A 12,633-nucleotide genomic window follows, 5' to 3' on the forward strand; every position below is an offset into this window, starting at 1 on the left:
GTCCTTACTCTGTAAAGCAGCTGAAAAATATTAGTGTGGTCATCTGTGAGATGTTACACATTTATGTGACATTGATGGGTGTATATATTGCAGATACATAGAGTATATGTAGTAGTGTGCACGTCAGTTTAAGAAAAAGTGAAATGATTCGTAACTTTTCAACCCTGACGAGCTCCTTCACACAGTGATTGGTCATGTGAGGATTTCTGAACCCTTTAGAAACCACATGGCTCACAGTCATGGAAGGGAACATGTCTCTTAGCTATTTATTTCCACACAAACTAAACTTCTTCTTTAAATGTCTTTGCTAAAGGTCATAATTAGTTCAACCGTGCAGTTATTCCTTTGAAAATAAGGTTTCTTTGTGTCTTTGTTTCTCAATATAAATGTAGTGTGAATGCCACAACATCACAAGACTAATATCACCCAGATGAACAGAACGTTAAAAACTTAATAAATAGATTCATTTAAATAAATTTGGTGAAAACATTTGTGATGGAGGGGAAGCTAACTCAAATAAATACTTGTATTTAGAAATCCTATGGCCAATGGCAAGCAGACAACATTTATTACTGAATCTAAATTTCTTATTAAGGTAAAAATCTGTCATCACAGACTTTCAGCAGAACATTACACTCTGAAAGTAAACATAGTAAAGTTAAATCAGGTAACGTCCTCTTTGCTCAATCTGTGAGGACACCACTAATTTAGCTTTACACTGCGATAACACTTTCAGGGTTATTACAGATTGTTAAACTCTATGACACAAGAGTTTGTGATTTGTGAATATTGGTTATACAAATTAAATTCGATTTGATAATCAGATTGTTCTTTTAAAATCAAATAAAGGTTTATCCAGCGGAACTAAAGATATCTTTTTTTATTCCATCTTCATCCTTCTCAAAATATGAAACACACATTATCCTCAAAGAAAATCAACCACAAATGGTTCACCAGACATTCAGGTATATTATTGTAGTAGCTAATGAATCGATTCGCTTGCTCTGTCTGTTGATCTGTCTGTCTGTCTGTCTGTCTCCCTCACAAAGGCTCTGAACAAAGATGTTTGAATAACTGAAACGTATGGTAGAGATTTTACACAGTGTGTGTGTGTGTGTGTGTGTGTGTGTGTGTGTGTGTGTGTGTGTGTGTGTGTGTGTGTGTGTTAGCTCTTCTACAGCTATTTTTGTGAGGACCAGTTTCAGCCATTGGAATAGATTCCAGATTCCTTTATTGGTCCCACACACATGCACAGACACACTACATGCAAATGGGGGAAATTTATCCTCTGCTTTTGACCTATCCATGTGAACACAGCAGCATACAACACACACAGTGAACACACAGAGCAGTGGACAGCCATGGACGGCGCCCAGGGAGCAGATGTTGGGGGAGTAAGGTGTCTAAGTGCCCCTTGCTCAGGGGCACTTAGACAGTGGGGTAGGGAGAGTCTTCTTGGACAGATCCAGGTCTGGTCCATATCCAGGTATGTTTTTGTCAGTCCGTGGTCTCGAACGTCCATCTTTTCTACCACTAGTCCAATGCTGCTACAACCTAAGGAGTGAGGACATTTTGGCCGGTCCTTACTTTCTGACCCCACTTTAATGGACTGTTTGGGGGTTGAGACTTGGTTTTAGGGTTAGTGTTAGAATTAGGTTTAGGGTTAGGGTCGCGGTTAGGGTTAGTTTTAGGCATTTAGTTTGGATGGTTAGGGTTAGGGTAAGGGGCTAGGGAATGCATTATGCCAATGAGTGTCCTCACTAAGATAGAAGTACAAACGTGTGTGTGTGTGTGTGTGACATTTTATAACAACAATTAAAAAACTTTTCTGATAAAAATCTTAAATCTGACAGTCCACTGTTGGTGAGACAACACACGTGTGTTTGTGTGTGTGTGTGTGTGTGTGTGTGTGTGTGTGTGTGTGTGTGTGTGTGTGTGTGTGTGTGTGTGTGTGTGTGTGTGTGTGTGTGTGTGTGTGTGTGTGCGTGTGTGTGTGTGTGTGTGTTTAGAGTTGGCACAGTCCTTGTCTCCACCTCCCATCTGTTTACATTGTCATGTGCTTGATGAGGCGAGACCACTCATTTGTCAAACAACATGTGGGGTAGTGGAGGTGGGGTCGGGGTAGAGGAGTGGGTGGGTAGCAGCTGAGATTTGTGTGTGTGTGTGTGTGTGTGTGTGTGTGTGTGTGTGTGGTAACAGGGGGATAATTAGATAATGGAACTGTGTAGCAGAGAGGTTAATGACAGTAATGAATATATTAGAGTAGAGAGACCAAGTTCTCTGCTCTGTTTCACATCTGCAGTTTCAGGAAAGGTAGAAGGGCATAAACCTTCCTGTAAATTGAAATTCTTCATTGTGTTGATGCTCCGCAGACAAAAACATAGACATGTTCAAGCTGGTAAAGCTGAATTTGTAGTATTTTCTGGAACTATAGGTTATTTTAATCCGTTCAGGTTTAAGTTTAATTTAAAAAATAAAATGTGTATTTGGTATAATATAATAATAATATAATATAGGGTTAGCATTTTTTTGTCTTCTCCAAGGCTGTTCATAGGTTTGACTTTGACTCTGCTTTAGGTTTGGGTTTTTATAAAGTGCATTACATTCATTGTGCATCACATAAAGCAACTGATACAGTCAACTTTTGATGCTTAATTTATTCTTGAATATAAGTTTAATTGTTGCAGAGTTCTATTAATGTAAGATGTTTTGATTTGAAAGTGGAGAGGAAAAGATTTGCAAACATTTTGAAATAAGAATTTAAGTGTAAGTTCTAATTAATTTAACCCTTGTGGCACAAAATTCAAACCTCATCAGTCAGTTTTTAAAATTTAAACAGACCCGTAAACACACACACACACACGCACACACACACACACACACACACACACACACACACACACACACACACACGCACACACACAGTGGGAGGGGTGTATGATTGAGGGAGTGTGGAGGAGTAGGGTGTCACCATCTGGAAAGGTCAGAGGTCAGACAATGGGACCACTGGTCACTCTGATGACATCTGGGATGGCAGACTGTCTGTATAAATCCACCTCCATGTCAGACACACGCAAGTGCCCGGCCAAACAAACACACACACACACACACACACACACACACACACAACACACACACACACACACACACAGACAAACACACACAGCAATATCATATGCCAGAAATGTCTGGTTTTCTGGCACATGCTATCTGCTGTGTGTGTGTGTGTGTGTGTGTGTGTGTGTGTGTGTGTGTGTGTGTGTGTGTGTGTGTGTGTGTGTGTGTGTGTGTGTGTGTGTGTGTGCGCGTTAGGTTTCTCTTGTGGGGAGGGCTGAGATGATATATAGCTCTTTAAGCACACAGACCATTGCTGGACAATGAAAACATAAGTTTTCCAGTCTCCCCGTTCATGTTATTACACATTATAACAACACTGCTGTTCCACTTCTGCAGGCAAGAGGGCAGCAGCCTCCTATAATAAAAGATTGGCTTGTTGTACCTTGCCTGTTATATGTAGTAATATGTAGTGCTGTAGGATTTTAAAAAGTATTTAATGCTGTTATTTAACTTTGACACATTAAGGGTATCACATTATTAGAATTTAAATAGCATTTATGTTAATTGTTCTATTGTTTAAATTGAATCCTGCCTAAACTCAACTTTAAATAAAATGCTGTAAAGTAACTGGAGATGGCAAAACAACAAGTTAAGCTTAGCTTAGTTTAGTTCATTATACCACATGTTGAGGCTATATCACATACAAAACATACAAAGAGTATTTAATGTTGAATTGGCCAAAATGTTTGAGGACTTATCCAGAGAGAGATAATGATATAAAATTATAGATGGACAAGTTTGCAGGTTTGAATCTGCCAAAATATTGTAACCAGTACATTTTATTTTTTATTTTTTTATGTCATGATTCTATAGAAAGAAATACGTGAGAAATGCTGGTACGATGTTGCAGATGAAGTCAAATAGTTTCAAAATAAATCCATGTTAGGAGACAGCCACATTTGTCTTCATGTTTAGGATCAATGTACTACTCAACCAAAACATCGTTATAATATATAGACTTTATGTGCTGTAGTCTGATGTCAGAGGAGCTGCAGCTCCTGTGTTTATCTCAGCGACGGCTCAGTTTGCTCAGTAGAAGGACGGACAGGGATTAGTGACCATTTTATAATGTGTGTTAATCTGACAGATTAGTTTGATTAGGTTAACCTGAGAACTCCTATGCATGTGTGTGTGTGTGTGTGTGTAAACTGAATCACCTTTAGACCATACATTAGTATTCCTCTCTGAGGCGACAATCCCCTCTGGAATTTAAACACAACTCTCTAACTGCTCAGAATTTGATTTTATGTGGATTATCTATGTCACAGCGTTTAAAAAAACTGATTGTGTGCATTTACATTTATCTATTAAATCCACAGGCAGTCCATTGACACGTGCCTATGTGTGTGTGTGTGTGTGTGTGTGTGTGTGTGTGTGTGTGTGTGTGTGTGTGTGTCTGCACATGATGCAGGCACCCACTGACATAATGACCTCTCCCTGCCCACACAACAATATAGAGATCTCGTCTAGAAGCTGCATTGACATATTGATGAGCCTCATCACACTCGACAGCATCTGATATCGACATGTGGTTCACACAGCAACGTAACCTACATTTGGTTTGGAGCAGCTGCCATCGAGTTGATCACAAACAACATAGATACAGAAGCATACAGTATGTTGTAGATATGAACATATGTGTAAATACAGCTTTAACTCAAGTACAGTATTTACATTACATAACATATTTTGTTGTATTCTTATAATGATTTCACAAGCAAACATAACACAGACATTCTCTCTCTCTCTCTGTCTCTCACACACAGACACACACACACACATACACACACACTGTGCTACTGCCATCTTGTCTGGTGGTTTGGTGGCCTGCTGTTTTTCTGTACTCAATTACACCAAACAAGAAACAATAGCTTACACACACACACACATCCATGCATGCAGACAGACATACACACACGCACAGAATGACTACACGCACGCACACACGCGCACACACACTGGCACACATAGCACACTTATCAAGTGATTAACTGTCAAACTGCACAGCCAGAGTTCAGCAAAGGTCAGGATTGATTTACATAGACAGATGGAGATCCCTATTAGAGTGTGTGTGTGTGTGTGTGTGTGTGTGTCCAGTCCCTTCCCCCTCCACTTATTGAGCCTCATCCCACACACAAATGCACAAAAACAGACCCACACACACACACACTCCCCTGTGGCAATGCTTTGTGCAACTAGTTCATGTTACCATGGAGATGATGAGCTTGCTGTACATCATCATGATGGGGTCGTGGCACAGTGAGAGGTCAGAGGTCATGGGTGGCGTGGTCTGTGGTGTGGATGTGTGTTATCAGTGTGAGGACTGTCCTGAGGGGGGGAATCTAACAATGTCAGAACGTTTTGTGAGCAATGGAGCAAAGAGAAAAGCTGTTTGAGGCCGTTCACACGCCACAGATACAGGCGGAGGTCGTAGTTAAAGAATTGTGACGTATTACATTGAGTAGAAAAGTCACGATCACGGTCACATCATCTTTTCATCAGTGCATCTATATGCTGAGCTTGTAGTTATGAGCTTTTATATGATTGAGTGCCACATTTATTATACACTCATAAAAGTTTTGTCTGCACTGCAGATGTTCAGAATCACAGTTAAAGGAAGTTTCAAGTTACATTTTATTGTCAATTCTGTCAAAAAAAAACATCAACCAAGATTTTAGAGAGGCAACTACAGTCCCTGTTTTAACTGACTTTATTATATCAATTATGACTAAATTGTACCAACTAGTAACTGCCAGTGGTGGAGGAAGTGTTCAGATGCTTTACTCACGATATTATAGAAGAAGAATACTCTCTTAAAAGTTAAACTACTAAAAGTAATCATTGTGCAGAGTGATGCCCCTTTTATTTTTATAAGTTTTGTTCAGGTTTGGTAAGATCTGGACCCTGATGCAGACACAGACAGAGGGGTGAGGGTGGAGGGTACATTCTGTTATAAAGAGGGATGATCACGGTGAGCACACGCTGGTAGCTGGTGTGTGGAGGAGCGGGCAGGTCGGTTGGGGGCAGCAGTTCTTGTAAAGCAATACCCATGTTGTTAAAGAAAAGGGTCACATGATAGGAGTTGGATGAAGGTGAAGGATACGTCCTGACCGAGAAGAAATACTGTGGAATCGAACACGGGTGTGTGTGCATGACAGTTTCTGAACTGCAGCACTTTTCAAACTAAAACAGGGGCGTCAGTTTTCCCAAAGTCTCTGGTTTAAGGGCTTGAAAACGTCAGAGTAGTGGAGACGTCGTGGGTAAATGTAACAAAAGTGATGCATTGTTAAGATAAAATGTAAACAGAGTAGATTAAGATTAGGGTTCAGGGTGGGCAAGCAGTGTGTGCCTAAGTGTGTGTGCGTGTGAATGTGAGTGTGTGTTTGTGTGTGTGTGTGTGGTGCAGAGAGCGAGAGAACAGAGAGCGGATGGGGGGGGGGGATAAATGCTGCTCTTGTGCTGTGCGGTGCGCTCTGTCACTTTGATAAATCTCACGGCGAGCTGACGACACCTGCTGACAGCACGCTAAAATCTGATTGGTTGGAACAGCTCCAGGTCAGGGGGATGCTAATGGATATGATGTGGACAACAAATTGCACACACGCACAAGCACAAGCACACACACACACGCACACACACGTAGAGACAAGGACACACATGAACACATGGTTGGACCCACACACAGACACACACACACACACACGTAGAGACAAGGACACACAGCAGGTCCCACACACACAGAACATCCTGCACACACACACACACACACACATACAGTATACAGACAGTCACCTCCTGACTTTGTGTGTATCATTAGCAGGACAATTACATCTCATGATTGAGTCACTGCTCGGACTCACCTGATAATTAATGAGCTCATTTGCAGCTATTTTACATTCTACAGCGATTTTGACGTCAATTATTTCTAATAGACAATCAAGACCATGAGAACAACTGAACAAGGGCATTTACATGCTGTGTAGAAAGCGTCTGACTTCAAACAACATATGATTCCTTCTCGCCTGTACACACACACACACACACACATTACACTCTCCTCTGATCTCTGGTTTGATTTGTTGCTCATCATGTAGGTCGAGGCCCTGCACCTCTCTCTCTCTCTCTCTCTCTCTCTCTCTTTTGAGCAACACACACCAACACATTAAACCCAGTCGGGTTTGATTTCAGTCCGATTTCCACTCGATTCGATACAGAGGGAGAGAGAGAAACAGAGAGAATACGACATGAGTGAAACATCAGTGAGAGGAGATGGAGGAAGTCGTGGCGTGTACGAGGGGGGGCGGCGGGGGCGGGATGATGAAACACGGTTGCAGTCTGACCTTTGAAGAGCCGCTGGAAAATGCGGGGACAACTTCAAAAGAGCAACCATGAAATATACAACACGCGGCCGCTGCTGCTGCTGCTGCTGCTGTCGCTGGAAAGCCTCGTACCTCCAGGTGTGCTGTTCCTCTCCTCGCGCTCACCTTTGATATTTTTCCCTTCACAGGTTTGGACGAGCGCGGCCGCCTCGCAGGCCCCTGTGACACGCGAGCTGTTGGAATACAGATTGTTGTCTTCTTCTTCTTTTTTCTTTTTTCCATCTCCTGAACTTTGGCTTTGTCAGATTCTCTTTATCTGTCGTTTGAGAGAAATATGACAGTGAATCAGATTGCGGCTCTTCTCTTTGTGCCTCTCCCCCCCCCCCTTTCAATCCATCTCTCCCTCCATCTCTCGCCACGCTTCACATCCTTCACTTGCCCTATCTGTGTCTCCGGCTCCCCACGCACTGCTGTGTGTATGTGTGTGTGTCTTGATCCACCCATCTATCTGTCTGTCTCTCTACATCTGTGTGTGTGTGTGTGTGTGTGTGTGTGTGTGTAGCTGATGCAGATGAGACAGAGATACATGATTTGCTGCGAGTCTTTCTGTCAGAGGACATCAGATCATCAACCACACACACACTCTCATACACACAAATGCAGGCAAACACACATCTGCACACACACACACACATATGTATACACACAGCGTCTGAGGAGATAAGGGAGTCTTTGAAGGTGGAAATTAGTTTTGGCGCCTGGTTGCTTCTGTCTTGCAGGTCATGTGACTAAATCCTCCAGTCACACCAACATAAACTGATAAGACAGCTACTCTGTGTGTGTGTGTGTGTGTGTGTGTGTGTGTGTGTGTGTGTGTGTGTGTGTGTGTGTGTGCGTGTGCGTGTGTGTGTGTGTGTGTGAGAGAGAGAGAGAGAGATAGTGTGTGTGTGTCTGTGTGTCCTGCTTACTTTATGACTGTGCACATTTACCTGAGTGCATGCATTGAATGCCTCAGTTTCCGTGCGTGTGTATGTGTGTTAGTGAGTGTGTGCACATATATGTTTATAGATTCCATTTATCCAGTGTGCATCTGTTGTGGCAGGGGCAAGGTAATTGGTGGCAGATAAACAACGCTAACACACACACACACACACACACACACACACACACACACACACACACACACACACACACACACACGGTAATCAGGGGGGATTTACAATGTGTAGTTTGGAGCCTAATTGCTCTTCAGGTCCCTGTGAGAGTGCTGCCAAAGCCATTAGCCACTGCTATTCTGAGAGTATTCAGTGTGTGTCACTTGAGTGTGTGAGTCTGTGCGTGAGTGTGGTCTCTTGAAAATTAGTGTGCACATCACATCAGTGTATTTATGCATGTGTGTGTTTTGTTTCAAGCAAGTGTGTGTGTATGTGTGTGCGTGCGTGTGTGTGTGTATGGCCTTGTTTGCCTCTCATTGGTTCGCGCGTGCCCGTAGCTTTAGTATTTTTCTCAGGGACTTGGCTCGGCTCCAGGCCTGGAGAGCTAATTGGAATTAGAATAACATTCCTCAAAGGCCGCTCGTTTAGTGCCCGCGCTGAGTGCTAACGACGAGTAGCGGGTGAGAGGGAGGCGGGAGAGAGCGCCCTAACGATCTGCGCTAACAATGTTTTATTCTGATTTTTAATGAGGGGTAATCACTCAGCTGGAGAGGAAGAGCAGTGGAGAAAAAAAAGGAAGAGTGGAGGGAGGGAGGGAAGGAAGGAGGAGGTGGAGAGGAGAGAGGAAGAGAGGTGAGGAGGAAACAGTAATTATCTCCTCGCCGAGCTGTGATTCACAGCACATCTCGCGGCCTCGCCGGAGGAAATTAGAGATGCACGCGAACCACCTTCATTCAGAGGCAGTGCTAACCTGACAGCAGCACCAGAACAAAACCAAAGCTCAAATAGTCTAATTATCGTGAATGTTTGTAGACATGAAATCCTAAAATGCCTCCTTAACCAATGAAATGTAAAGACACAATCTTTGCACAAGCAGCTACAGTTTACTGTTAAGTATCAGCATCAGTTTACTGTTAAGTATCAGCATCAGTGTTTTCAACACATGGCTTCAAGCGACATGTTTACATTGAAGTGGTGAATCCCTGTGGTTTCTGTAGTGTTTCAGACGTGAGCAAAGTTTGAAGTCAAGTGATGTTTATTACAGAGCCACTAAGGCAACATCCACACTGCCATGTTTTCGCATCAACTCTGCTACAGATGCACCAGGCGTCCACACTACTTTACAGCTGCTGAAACAGAGAAGTTTGGAAACGCTGCTGACTCCGTTTTAGTTTGAAAACTCCGATGGAAGCATTTTAGTCCGGACGGGGACAAATGGAGATGTTTGGAAACGATGACGGCATCAGCCTCGGCCACCGGTGAAGAACGCAACACGGATAATCAATCACAAACATTGCAACAGTTGTTGTAAAGTTAAAGTGTGCATTTTACAACGATACAACTGGCTCATGTGTACCAACAACCAAATGCTTCTTGTGTACAGGGTTACACGTGATATGTGTTTTCAGGTGTGTTAGTATGGACGAGGATTAGAAGTGATACAGAGCCGAAACCCTCATGTGGACTGAGATGGTTTTAGTTTGAAAATTATGGATGTAGTTAAGTCGGAGGAGGTCAGGGTGGTTAAATAGATCGACAAAATAATGGCCTTAAACTCGAGAGACTTGCATTCATTCCCCATCTCCAACCAGCAGTCAATATCTTTGTCAATTAAGCTTAACCACATTTATTATTATCACCATAACATCAACTTCCTCACAGAGGCAAAAAAAAAAATCATTGGGCCAAGTCAGAAAAATACTTTCACTGGCAACACAGAAATTACTTAATTAACTCATACTAATACAATTGATAGGTTTAATATGAAAAACCTAATTAATTTGTGTTGCCAATTGAAATATATTTTTTTAAATTGGTAAATAGTTTTCTTTTTCAGTGAGGGGTTTTTAATTTATTGTGGCATAACTCAAAAAAAGTTGTCTTGTTCATTGACTTATCTACCAAGTGGAAAAAATGTTAATGACCAAACATTTTTTGTTTTCTTTCGCATTTTGGATTTGTTAAATGTTTCTCGTGTTTTCTCTCCATTATCCACATTTTTCATCTAATATCTGCTCATCCCGCAGAACAGTGGTCATGTTTATTTATTCACAGCACTTGATTGAGGCTGGTCAAAGATTGTGGTCTGATACTTCAAAAGAAATCAGTAATATAAAGTAGCGAAACATGAAATGTTTGCATTACCATTTAATGGAAACCACAGCTTCCCCTCATCTGGCCAATAAACTGGATGAGTCAGGACTGAACTGTTCGGTGGAACAATTAGGCTTTTTAAAATCCAGGATCCCTCCGGGGAAGCCATAAAACCCACAGCTAAGCCCCCTGTTATCAATATTCCCTAAACTCTTACGATTTTCAATCAACCCAACGGAGCATTAATCAATACTGAGGAGAGAAAGAGGAGTTCGAATCAGGGAGAATAAAGGCAAAACTGAAAGAGTAAAACAGAGAGAGGGCAAGGCAAGGAGAGAGAGAGACGTGTGAGGCCTCAGAGAAAGAGAGAGGAAGAGAGAGTGAGAACGAGGGAGAGAGAGATGGAGTGATAAGGTATACGTCAGTAGTGGAGTGTGAAACAGATTCTGCTCAGTAGAGAGTGAGAGGCCAATGGAGCTTGTAGAATGCTTAGAAAGGGCAGAGGCTGAATCAATTCACACTCACACACACACACACACGCATAAATCTACACTATCTGTGCATGTGTGTGTGCGAAGTGAGACGAGAGTGAAAAATGGAGGTGCGAACAGGGGGCGGGGGTGAGTGAGTGATGGTGGCAGGGGAGAGATAGAGGCGGAGATGGATCAGGAGCGAGATGGAGGCTGATTATCGCTGAGCACTGACAGAGTAAAGGCCCCGCGGGTGTGATAGTAACACACACACACACACATTTTCCTTACACACATGCACAGTCTTCAAGTAAACACATGAGCTTACACACTCACACGCAAAGTGATGGAGATGGAGCTGCCAGAGTGTAATACAGTTAAACCCCCATTTCCACCGCTGCCGTCTGCACTCCTCCCTTCTCCTTCCTTCCTTCCTCTTCTCGTCCTCCTCCTCCCTCCATTTGCTTCTTTTGTCTTTCCTCCCCTGATCATATTCAACTCCCAGCCTGATTCTCACTCTGTCTCGGCCTCCAGTGTCCTCACCTCCTCTCTCCTCATCCCCCAGAGTTCCCCTCCTTATCCTCTCCCCTCTCTTCTCCTTCTCCCCATCCCCTCACCCTCCCTCCCTACTCCTCCTCTGCTTACTTTATCATAGCTTCTCTCCCCATGAGGGGATTCTCCGGACCCTCGGAGCAGAAAATGGAGGCTAGTGGAGAGAGACAGCAAGAGATAAAAAAAGAAAAATCACACTGGCAAATGTGTTGCAGAGACCCACATGTGCACATACAGAACATACATTCAAAACGCTGCGTTTAAAGGGCACAAAATGGACAATTTCTTATTTTACCGTAATTGTATTCAACAAAGATAACTACTGCTTTAAACAAATTATTGCTTAATATTTAGGTAAAAAGATTTATATACACTTCATCTTCAACTTGTGTTTTTCCATGTGACTATGAGACATTGTGTTTATCTGCCTCCGTAGACTCACGTCTTTACAGTAACGCAAACCCCGAAAATAAATGAAATAAATGCTGATGTTTCACCGTCTGACAAAAGGACAGGATGAGGGACAAACAGATTTTTTATCAGAAGAGGAGGATTATGGAAATCAGGTTGTGATCTGTGGTGCGTTAATCCTTGCCGCAGCGAGCAATCCCATAAAAAGTGTTAGTGAGATTAACCAACAGATTAGCCACGTAGCCACGCACATATTTAACTGATTAAAACCCTTGAAAATCCGGACACTGGGGAGGACCCGCGCTGTTTAGGATCTGTATCCGCTGTTAGCTGCTTCCTCCGGCATAATTATGGAAATTTTGTTCTGTGTTTCTCTCAGTGTGTGTGTGTGTCTGTGTGTGTAGCCTCAGAGCCAAGGCTAAAAGAATAAACACTGGGGATTAGCGAGGCCCAGAGGGTGACAAAGGAGTTTTCATTTCCTTCCTCTCCTGACGACTGATGAGAAAGTTTCTTATT

The sequence above is a fragment of the Hippoglossus stenolepis genome, chromosome 9 (assembly GCF_022539355.2).
Source record: "Hippoglossus stenolepis isolate QCI-W04-F060 chromosome 9, HSTE1.2, whole genome shotgun sequence".
NCBI classification, from domain to species: Eukaryota; Metazoa; Chordata; class Actinopteri; order Pleuronectiformes; family Pleuronectidae; genus Hippoglossus; species Hippoglossus stenolepis.